The 12,256-nt window shown below is 46.1% G+C and overlaps 1 protein-coding gene across 4 annotated transcripts in view; it reads right to left on the bottom strand.

Moving 5' to 3' along the window:
- SENP7 (SUMO specific peptidase 7) overlaps positions 1-12,256 on the bottom strand; it is a 188,668-nt gene that overhangs the window by 101,483 nt on the left and 74,929 nt on the right. The window lies entirely within an intron of this gene.

Genomic DNA, 12,256 nt, shown 5'->3' on the forward strand with positions numbered 1-12,256 from the left:
TCTGTCACTCTATCTTTCAAATAAAAAGAAAGAATAATACCTGCCTTTAAACTTAGTATTGAAGGATACCTACATAAGTAGCAATAATATCCATACAAAAAGAGTTAATTTTAAATTTAGGAGACAAGTAACCTAAGCTTTTTGTGGTTTTTGATAGATGTAATATTTTATCAAAATTTATTTCCAGGGGCCCAGCATGGTAGCCTAGCGGCTAAAATCCTCGACATGTACATGCCAGGATCCCTTATGGGCACCAGTTCTGCTTCCCATCAAGCTCCCTGCCTGTGGTCTGGGAAAGCAGTCAAGGATGGTTCAAAGCTTTCGGACCCTGCACCCACGTGGGAGACCCAAAAGAAGCTCCTGGCTCCTGGCTTCAGATCGGTGAGTTCCAACCATTGCAGCCACATGGGGTGTGAACCAGCAGACAGGAGATCATTCTCTTTATCTCTTCTTCTCTGTGTATATCTGACTTTCCAATAAAAATAAATAAATCTTTTTAAAAAATCAACAATAGGATCCTGCCCAGTGGGTAAATCCTCACCTCACAAATGCAGGGATCACACATGGGTGCCAGGCTAAAAGATTTCCCCTTCCCACCACCATTTTCCCTTATATTATTGAAATAGTATAATCATTCAACAACAGTCACAAGCCCATAACTCTTATTTAAAGTATATCACGACATTGTAGGTATAGAAAATGGTAGAAACTCCAGCATCCTGTTGTCAAGTTACATTTAACAGTTTTCTTGAAAGTCCATCTTTAATTCGCAGTTTCAAAACTTCATACACACAGTCCATGAGCAAATGGCCTCACAAATGAAGTCTACTGAGCATCTAAAGAAAAATGAGTATCAAAACCTCAAAAATTATTTCAGCAAATGCGTTTTCCAAATCAGTTACTAGGCCAGTATTCACATGACACAAAAGCCAGAAAAAAGAATATAGACAAAATGATAATACAAACGAATTTCCCTCTTGAACACAAATACAAAACATCCACATCAAAATTCAAGTAATCACAAAGCGAGAAGTAACCAAAAGAATGTGAGGAAAAATCCTTGCACGCTCCACTCCATACAGGGGACTAATAGCCAGGATTTTGAAAAAGCTTCAGAAACTCAGTGATAGCAAAACAAACAACTTGTGAAAAAAAAATGGGTAAAGGAAATGAACAGATATTTTTCAAAAGAACAAATTCAACAATGGGCACCTCCCTCTTAGGCTGCCACTCCTACTGGAGAGCATGACAACCAGGACTGGAGCAGTGGTGGCTAGACAGAGAGTAGCACCCACCAGAATGTGTACAGGCTGGATAGTGGGGCTGGTAGGGTTGAACTAGGCTTCAATGCCCATTGATATCTATGAGAGTTGAATGGGATGTGGAACAGACTGAACTAGTCTGCTGTACATACTAGCAAGCATGGGAACCAGGGCAAAGGGTAAGATGGTTGGAGTTAATATGGCAGGTCTCTCTGACTAGATTGCAGCTCCCACTGGCTTGCATAAGGGCAAAGACTTTAAGGTGGACTATGTCAGACAGTAGATTCTGCAGTGATTACTTCGTGCTTGGAATGGCGAGATTGGCAACAATTCATAACTGTTGAACTATCAAAACCACTTGAGCAAGACCTTCAGAGCATGCCCCACATCGGGGACCTGGGATGGGTTGAGTGGGGCTTCTCCATTTACCTCCCTCTTTACCCCAGATATAGAAAAAAAATGTGTGGAAATGATCGTCTTACCCACTTTCCTGTAAACTTGAAACTTTGTGCCCTAATTAACTATGTAAAGATTGTCAAAAATATAATTTTAAAAAATGAAAAAAAAAGCCAAGCTACGTAGACTACTACTCAGCCATTAAAAAGAATGAAATACTACCTTTTGAAACAAAATGGTGCCAATTAGAGACCATTATGCTCAGCAAAATAAGCCAATCCCAAAAGCACAAATATCATATGTTCTCTCTGATACAACAAATCTTTATGCAAAATATAAAATCAATAGATATGTAGGTAAACATGTGTATAAATATATTCATCTAGAGGAACTTATAATGGAAACTAGCACACTGATAAGTGAAGATACATTGCAGCAGCATCTCTATTCCTGAATAAAAGAAGGATTCCCAATGAAACTGTTAAATATATCTTGAAAATAGGATGTTGGACTTTCTACTATTGTCTATACCTACAACCTCATGATACACTTAAGCAGTAGAATAACGGACTTGTGATTGTTGTTGAAGAATTATACTATTATATACGGGAAAACAGTTGGAAGGAAAGGGAGTGAGGAAGGGGAAATCTGTGAGCCTATGAAACTGTATCATGAAAAATAAAAATTAAAAAAGGAAAGAAATTAGAGGAGCTGACATTTTGAATTAGGTTATCATGACATTGGATGAGAAAGAGTTTCTTAGCTGTGACACCAAAATCACAGAGACAAAAATAAAGAGACTTCATCAAGGAAATTGAAAAGAAGAACAGGGCCTGGCGTGATAGTGTAGCGCTTAAGATCCTCGCCTTCTGGGAGTTTCTGATGGAGGAGCCTGGACAACTTCTCTGGCAGGACACAGTCCCTGCAGGAAAGTGCAAGAAGCACAACAGGAAACAGCCCAGAACAGGCTATGGAAATTATCCCACTGGCATACACATGGCATGGGTTGGGGGCAGACCAGGCTGAACCTGTTCACATCACCCGCTGGTGAATCTGAGCACCAGAACAGAGTGTGGGTCGAGCCAGGTTCAGTTGCGACACATACTAATACACAATAAGGAATGCCAAGGTGAGATGAGCCGTACCAGTTGTGCTGAAGTGCCCAAACAGCACACGTGATAATCAGGAGGAGGAGGCAAAGCTGACAGGGGAATGTGGGCTCCTCTGCTGGACAACTACTTCCATTGGAAAGCGTGAGTCAGGATGGGGGCAGATCAGAATAGGCAGGGCTGTTACACCTGTGGGCCTCATGTGAGCTAGAAAAGGGAAAGGCCATGGTGGACTGACTGTTCCAACTGGTGCAAGCAAAAATTAGAGTGAGGATTGATTGGGCTTAGCCACAGCATCAGCTGGCAGAGGCTGGCACTGGGAGCTAATTCTGTCAAGTCAAATGCCAGAACCACTTGGAGAGAGCATAATCTGGGAGTGGGTGTGGCCTAGAAGTATAATATTGGTCACCTCCTTCGGGGCTACCACTCTCACTGGACAGCACAAAAACCAGTACAGGGGCAGGGGTGGCTAGATAAAAAGGCACCTGCCAGTAGGTGTATGGGCTGGATAGTAGGTTGGTTGGGTTGAGCTGGGCTTCAATACCCATCGACATGTATGAGAGCTAAATGGGATGTGGGACAGACTTCACAAGCCTGCGGTACATACTGGCAAGCATGGGAACCAGGGTAGGCCGGATGGGGGTTATGGGGAGTCGCCCCAACTAGGCTGCAGCTCCCACTGGTTTGCGTGAGGACTGAGTATGAAGTGGGCGGGATCGAACTGGACTGCAACACCCATTGGTTCACATGGAAGACAGGGCTGGAGGCAGGACTGACCCAGCAATTGCAACCACTAGCATGTGCATAAGCTAATTGAGGCAATGGACTGTGTCGGACCCTGCATTGGCATGCACACACAAGAATCAGGTCTGGGATCATCTCAGATGAAGTTTCTTTGGAGATCCCTCCAACTGAACTGCTGATCTTAGAACCCCAACCATGAAGAGACTGTCAGCCAGTGGATTCTGAATAGGGTTCATTGCGATTGGAACTGAGAGATTGGCAGCAATCCAGAACTGATGAACTATCAAAACTGTTTGAGCAGGACCCTCGGAGCGAGCCTCCCGTTGTGGATCTGGGATGGGTGGGAGGCTGGGTGGGGCTTTTCCCTTTGTTTCTCCCGGACCCCAGATACAGGGAAAAATGATAATATTAGTGTGGAAACAATGGTATTACACACTTTCACCCTGTAGCCCTTGACCCTTTGTACCCTAATAAACTAAATAAGATTATTAAAAATTAATTGTTAAAAATTATGAAAGCAAAAAAAAAAAAAAAAAAAGATCCTCGCCTTGAACGTGCCCTTATCCCATATGGGCGCCAGTTCATATCCCAGCAGCTCCACTTCCCGTCCAGCTCCCTGCTTGTAGCCTGGGAAGGCAGGTAAGGACAGCCCAAAGCTTTGGGACGCTGCACCCGCATGGGAGACCCGAAGGTAGCTCCTGGCTTCAGATTGGCTCAGCACCAGCCATTGCGGCCACTTGGGGAGTGAACCATCAGACAGAAGATTCTCCTCTCTGTATATCTGTATATCCACCTTTCCATTAAAATAAATAAATAAATAAATCTTATAAAAAAAGAAAAGAACAAAAGCAGGAAAGAAAATATCTGGAAATCGGCTCGGGTCCCTGCCACGATTCCAGCCTAACACAGCCAAGCTTTCCACCACGTACGTACGTACATGGGGTACGAGGCTCTCGGGCAGCTTTCTGATTTGCCGGGGTCCTGGTTTGATGGCCTCCTTTTGGGCCGGGAAGGTTGTCCTAGGACCCTGAGAAGCAGATTGGGAATGCCTCTGAGCGCGCCATGCCATGGGCTGGAGTGGGGGAGGAGCTAGCAGGATCCAGGCTGGGGCCCAAGCGGCTTGGCGCCGGGCCGCCATGCGGCTAGGGTGCTCGGGTCCCTGCCACGATTCCAGCCTAACACAGCCAAGCTTTCCACCACGTACGTGCGTACATAGGGTGAGAGGCTCTCGGGCAGCCAGTGCGCCATTTGGCGCCAGGCTTCGCCTGCTGGCCGCCCGGCCAGGAAGTTCTGGAATTTGGTTTCTCTGATATGCTGCATGTGACGCTCCGTGCTGAACCCACAGTACTCTGAGAATATGTATTAGTCCTTAAGCTTTTCAAAGGCATTTAATCTTCCTCTGAAGAACCTGTAGTCACTTTATAGTGCCGATCGCCAACATCAGCTCTCTTAAAAGGCAAAATTCCGGGCCTGTCCAGCAGGATGCCCCATTACCTGATAGGATGAGGGATCAGCAGAGGGGTCACAGAAGGCAGGACTATGACATTGACTGGCATTCAAGAACCATACTCGGCGCCTGAATGTGTGAGGCATGCGTGGACCAATCCCCTGAAACTCTGACCCCATTGGACGGTTTAGAAGGGCCGGTGGAGTCTATGCAGGAGGCATGACAGTCTATAGGGCGCTCTGGGCTGACCAGAGCAACCTCTGACATACTTAACACTGGCTGGCAACAGGCCTGGTTGGAGAGCATGGGGGAGGCCTTGGCTGCGTGGAGCCTACCACTAAGGGGCACAGGAACTTGAAGGGGGCTGAGTTCTGGTCGGGTCACAGTTGTAATCCTTTGGCACAAATATCAATTCGGCTTTGATGCACCATGCCGGATTAGACCACAGCACAGTTTGGTGCTCCAGAGGACCAGGATAGATGTGGGATGGCTCGGCTAGGCCTCAACCCCAACTGAGCCTTGTATGAGATATACGTGGGTATGGACGAGCCGTGGCTGGGCTGAAACTCTCAACAGCAGGAACCAGAATGGGTTGAAGAGCGGAGCTGGCCGAAGGACCTGCTGGAATGCGTGAAGCCCGACACCAGGAAGGAGTCGGAGGGAGGAACCTGAACAGTTCCTATGACAGGACACTGACCCTACAAATAAACGCAGGAAGCATGGAGGTAAATAACCCAGAAGAGGCTTTGGAATGTGACCCACTGGCATACACTTGGCTCGGGTTGGGGCAGACCAGGCTGAGTCAGTTCACGTCATCCACTGGCAAGCCCAAGCGCTGAAACTGTGTGGGGCCTGGCCGGGTTTGGTTGCGATTAAAAAAAAAAAAAAAAAAAAAAACAGTACAAAACACAAAATGCCAAGGTGAAATGGCCTGTGCCAGTAGGGAATGCAACACCCGACCAGCACACCTCCCACTGGTTTAGGTGAGGGACGAGAGTGTGATGGGCAGAGCCGGGGAGAGATGCGATACTCATTGGTTCCAATGGAGGTCGGGGCTCAGAAGAGAGCCAACCCAGGGGTTAAAACCATCAGCTGATCAGAGTGATGGACTGTGGCGGGCACTGTGCTTACTAGTAGTACATGTAGGAGCCTGGACTGGGAATGCCTCAAAGTTTTTTTTTAGGGGGATTCCCCTGAACAAAATGGAGGAATCAAAGCATTAACCAAGAAAAGATGGAAAATGGAGTAGATCAACCAACCACCTCAGCTTTATGCTTCCAGCGGAAAACTGGACAAGGGGAAACCCTAAGACGGACTATGTCAATCAGTGGACTCTGCACCAGCCTCATCATACCTGGACTGTTGCTGATGATATGTTGGAGCTTCTAACTGATTGAGGTGACGCTCTGCTGGCTCTGCCTTCAAACCTGAGAGGGTCTCCCTAAGAGGCCGTTGAACTTGAACTGGACAAGTGGGATGCTGGACTCTGTATGGTGTAAACTTTTAATTAGGGAATCTCAACGGAACTTGAGCTGTGGCTATGCATCAAGGTGAAGGAATTCATGATGGGGTAGGGTTTGGGGTGAAGGGGGGGGAATCCCGGTACCTATGAAATTGTGTCATGTAATGCAATGTAATTAATGAATAAATGAATATATATAAAAAAATATATATGTGGAAATCATGTTGTACTAAGCACTTGTAACCAGGGTATATCAAAAACTCTCATAACCGAAAAAGAAAAACGTAACTAGAAAGAGCAAAATATACAAATGTACATTTCTCAAAAAGAATGACAAATAACCAGTAAGGACACTGTGCATCATTTAGTTATTAGGATCTGCATATCAAAACCACAAGAGGCCAGCATTGTGGCACAGCACATAAAATGACAACTTGCAACTCTGGTATCCCATATAGGTACCAATTCACTTCCTGTCTGGAGCACTTCTGTTCCAGCTGACTGCTAATAGTATAATGATATACTACTTGGCAGTAGCAAGAAACAAAATACTGACACTTGCTACAACATGCATAACCTCAAGACAGTTATTGTTAGGCGAAGTCAGACACAAAAGAACATGTAAGTACAATTCTGTTTTGATGAAATGTCAAAACAACAAAAAAAAAGTCTTATAGAGACAGGAAGTAAATCCATCATGAGCCCTGGGACCCTGCACCGTGTGGGAGACCTGGAAGATATGCCTGCTTTAGATCAGCTCAGCTCTAGCCATTGTGGCCACTTGGGGAGTGAACCAGCAGATGGAAGGTCTTTCTGTATCTCCTCTCTGTATATCTGTCTCTCCGATAAAAATAAATCATCTTTTTAAAAGATGAAAATGGATGAATTTTATTATAATATATATAAATGATGTCACAATAAAGTTGATAATGTTTTTAAAAGAATTAGAAGACACTACAATCTTTAAAGTGAGATCAAGTTCAATAGATAGAATTATACATCTCATAGTAAAAAATGGGGGGAGGGATTTTTTTTCCCATTTCCCAATTTGTTGCTTTTACTACCCTACACATAGCAGTAATTTATAAAATTCTTCATATGGTCCAGCAGAATTCAAAAATACATTCGACTAAACCAAAAATCTAACTTACAGTATTAGATTTAGGGGTTGGCACTGTTCTGCAGAGTGGAATCATCACTTATGTTGCCCATATCCCATATCAGGGGGCCTTGGATCAAATCCCACTTCTTCCGTCTCCCATCCAGCATCCTGATCTAGTGCACCCTGGGAGGCAGCACGTGATGGCTCAAACTTATAGGTTTCTGCCACCCGCATGAGAAGCCCAGCTGGATTTCTTGGATCCTAAGTTCAGCCTGGCTGTTGCAGGCATCTAGGACATGAACTTGCAAAAGAAGATCTCTCTCTCTCTCCTTCTGTTGCTGTTGCTGCCATCCTACCTTTCAAACAAACAAGCTTAAAAATATAAATTAGGATTTCCAGAGATACAGTAAAACTATCCTTCCGTTCAGACCTAAGATTTCTCAACTATGAAAGCCTAAACTATTGATACCTAATAAATTAACAAAAATTAAGTCACACCACTCAGGCTTATCCTAATGCCTGGCATATAATAAGCATTCAACAGTGGCTTGTACATAAGTACAAATAGAAGCTACTCAGCTCTAACCGCACATTGCTCGCATGCTCTGTGACTGGCAGACAAAAAGCTTCAAATGAATAATTAGTGGAACAGGAACAATAGCATGATTTGCTTAGCTCATAAACAGACAATCAGGTAAACAGTCACATGTTCTGCAAGATCACTGTCAGTGTCATTAACTGCAAGAAACAGAATCCCCTTTAAATGAGTAAACAAAATTGGTTCTTTAGGGCCCAGTACGGTAGCGTAGCGGCTAAAGTCCTCACCTTGCATGCACCCCGATCCCATTTAAGTACCAGTTCTAATCCCAGCAGCCCCATTTCCTATCCAGCTCCCTGATTGTGGCCTGGGAAAGCAGTAGAAGACAGACTAAAGGCCTTGGGACCCTGAACCTGAATGGGAGACCCAGAAGAGGCTCCTGGCTCCTGGCTTCGAATCAGTTCAGCTCCATTCAGGCCGCTTAGGGAGTGAATTGATGGACCAAAGATCTTTCTCTCTGTCTCCCCTCATCTCTGTATCTCTAACTGCCAGTAATATATAAATAAATAAATAAATCATTAAAAAAAAAAAAAACCTGGCTTTCTGGTTTAAAAAAAAACAAAACAGTCAATCTGCCCCAGAAATTTTACCAAGATAAAAACGCATGCTTCTGAAAAGAGAAAACATGCCATTACCAATCCCTATTCATTGCTTCAAGCCAAATCACTTCATCTGAGATTAGGTAAAGTTTACCTCTAACTTTACCTCGGTAAGCTTACCTCGGTAAGTTTACCTCTACTAACACAGTTATATCCAAAAAACTTGCATGTTCAGTTCTGTCTCAGTTCCTAGACATACTAATCATCCCAAATGTCTGTCTGAATATAGCAGAGAGAAGCTTTCAAAAGAATCAAAATTCCAGCACGTCCACACAGATACACTAGCATGAAAGATGCACACTCTTCACTAGGATTCAATTTTTCTAAATCATACATCAGAGAATTTGCCCAAAAAACCTCATATTTTAAATATTTAAGCGCATGTCTAAAAAATACAATACAAGGGCACAAGATAAGAGATATGTTGCGCCCGGCACGATGGCCTAGCGGCTAAAGTCCTCGCCTTGAACGCACCAGGATCCCATATGGGTGCCGGTTCATATCCCAGCAGGCCCGCTTCAGGATGGCCCAATGCTTTGGGACCCTGCACCCACATGGGAGACCCGGAAGAAGTTCTTGGCTCCTCGCTTCAGATTGGTTCAGCTCCAACTGTCAGTCATTCAAGAAGTAAACCAATAGATGGACAATGTTTCTGTTTCTCCTTATTTCTGTAAATCTACCTTTACAATCAAAATAAATAAATTTTTAAAAAAGAAAGGAAGGGCCCGGCACAGTAGCTTAGTGGCTGGGGTCCTCACCTTGCTCACACTAGGATCCCATGTGGGAACCGGTTTATGTCCCGGCAGCCCCGTTTCCACTGCCTGGGAAGGCAGTGACCTTGGAGGGCAGTGGAGGATGGCCCGAGCCCTTGAGACCCTGAACCCACATGGAGGACCTGGTCAAAGGGGTGTGGTTCCTGGCTCCTGGCTTCGGATCAGCTCAGCTCCAGTTGTCATGGCCACTTGGGGAGTGAATCATCAGGCGGAGGATCTTCCTCTCTGTATGTCTGCCTTTCCAATAAAAATAAATAAATCTTAAACAAAAAATATATATATTTTTTTTACCACAGCTGTAGGAACCTTCCTTACTTGCACTGTACTTAGGCAGGTATTGCACTACTGGGAGAAAAGCAGCTAACAGCTGGTGGGCATTCCGGACCTGATTAATGCCAAATTTGAGTTAACTATACCAGTGTGCCAGCATAGTCACCTATTCTTTCTTTTTTCTTTTTCTTTTTTTTTTTTTTTTTTTTTTTTGAAAATCAGATATACAGAGAGGAAGAGACACAAAGAGGAAGATCCTCTGTCCATCGATTCACTCCCCAAGCGGCCGCAATGGCTGGTGCTGCGCCGATCCGAAGCCAGGAGCCAGGAGCCTCCTCTGAGTCTCCCATGTGGTGCACGGTCCCAAGGCTTTGAGCTGTCCTTGACTGCCTATCCAGGCCACAATCAGGGAGCTGGATGGGAAGCAGGGCAGCCAGGATTAGAACTGGTGCCTACATGGGATCCAGGAGCATGCAAGGCAATGTCTTTAGCCACTACGCTATCACGCCGGGCCCAATTATTATTTTTTTAAGCTATTTTTTTTCAGACACCAGCATGCTGACAGACAAGGTCTGGGGTCTAGCATGCAAGTGTGCATGGGTTCTGAGTAGGCAGGCAGGGTCCCAGGCTGACATGGCATACTGCCACAGGGGCTGTGGATTGCTTTGGGAAGTGTGTTTGGAGATGTGTGGGAAGCAGGACTGCTGAGAGAGAACAGGACAGGTGAGGAGTGACTTCAGGAGGACTTCTATCCACCTGGATACTGCACTTTCAGGAATACAAGAGGGCTGAGACTGGGTGGTTTGAAGGAGGGAAACTAGATGATCTTTTGGAGCCACACCAATATACCCATCCATGTGGGAGACCTGAGCTGGGCTAGTTAGCACCAAAACTGCCAACCAGTGCACACAAAAGGCATGGCTGTAGGGCCTGCCTAGCAGAGCTTAACCACAGTACCCATCAGTGAATCTTGGAGCAGTGGTTCATTATGTTAGCCTGGGCCATGACACTAACTATCTCATGAGAGAACTGGGTCAGGGAGCAGATTCTGTGGGGAATCATAGACTCACTCCTGTGGGACTGTCATACCAGTCTGTTTGTTTGAGGGTTAGCATGGGAACAGGCTGAGCTGGAACTCAGCAACACTCGTGGGCACTGGGATTAGAAACAGGCCAGGCTAGTCCAGGTGTAGTAACCGCAGGTACACCCAAGAACTGGCATGAGGCAGGCCAGGCCATAATATTCACCAGCACACACAAAGGCCAACACTGGGGAGGGGGGCAGACTGCCAGGTAAGAGCCTAGCACTCACTGGCACACATGAGATCTGGGTCTGGACCTAATTAAGAAACTTGGGGAACTCCCCTGGTGGGCCACTGCTTCTGTTGGTCAGCATGTGAGTCAAGGCTGGGGTTGGTCATGCTGGGCAGGGCTGCTTCACTTGTCGGCAGGTGTGTGGGTTGGCTCTGAGGGAGTGGCCAGGCCAAACCTTAGCATACTGGCATGTGCAGGAGCCAAGATAGGGTGTAGGCCAAGCTTAGTTAGGCTAGGCTATCACACCTACTGGTTTGCAGGAAAGTCAGTGATGGAGGCACTAGAAGACCTGGGCTGCAACACCCACCAGCAAGAGTTGGGACTGGGGACAGGTGAGGCTGGGCCAGGTCAGGCTACAGCATCTGATGGCAAAGGCCAAGCTGGGTAATGGGCTATGCCATGTTGGGTAGGGGCAACTGCTGGCACATGTAAGATCTACGGCTGACAGCAGGCCTGGTTGGAGAGCTAAACATATATCCCTTCTGGGCTGTGGTTCCCACTAGTGAGTGTAACAATTAGAATGGGGGCAGTAATGCAGCATTAGCAAGCAAGTGCTGGGAATGGGCACGTGCTATCAGACTAGAGTGTAGAACCACCTGTCAAATGCAAGAGCCGGGAATAGGAGTGGGCTCAGTAGGGAAACAGAGGGTACTTCTCTGATGGGTTGCAATTCCCACTATGAGAACCAGAACTGGGGACTGGTCTCTGGCTAGACAGGTGGTGGCACCTGCCAGCATGAGTCTGGGCTGGAGAATGCAGTTGGTTGGGTTATGCTTTAATCCAACGTCCACTGATGTGCACAAGAATTGAATGGATTGTGGGACAGACTGGATCAGTGTGCTACACAGAGGCATGTGCAGGAACCCAGGCTGGAGATGGGCCTAGTAGGGGATACTGGGGGTCACTCTGACTAGGCTCTAGTGTCCTCTGGTGTACATGAGGGCCAAATGTGTGGTGGGCAGGCTGGGCTGAGCTGCAGCATCCATTAGTGTACATATGAGATGAGACTGGTGACAGAACTGACCAGGTCATTGTAACCACCAGTGTGTGTGTTGGCTGACATAAATGATGGACTGAGCCAGACCCATCCCCAGCTGTCCCCAGGAGCCAAGTGAGAGTTATCTCTGGCAAAGTTTCTTTGGAGAGCCCCCAGTGGAACCCTGGGCTCAGAACTCCAACCA

Source organism: Ochotona princeps, chromosome 3 (assembly GCF_030435755.1).
Source record: "Ochotona princeps isolate mOchPri1 chromosome 3, mOchPri1.hap1, whole genome shotgun sequence".
Classification (NCBI taxonomy): domain Eukaryota; kingdom Metazoa; phylum Chordata; class Mammalia; order Lagomorpha; family Ochotonidae; genus Ochotona; species Ochotona princeps.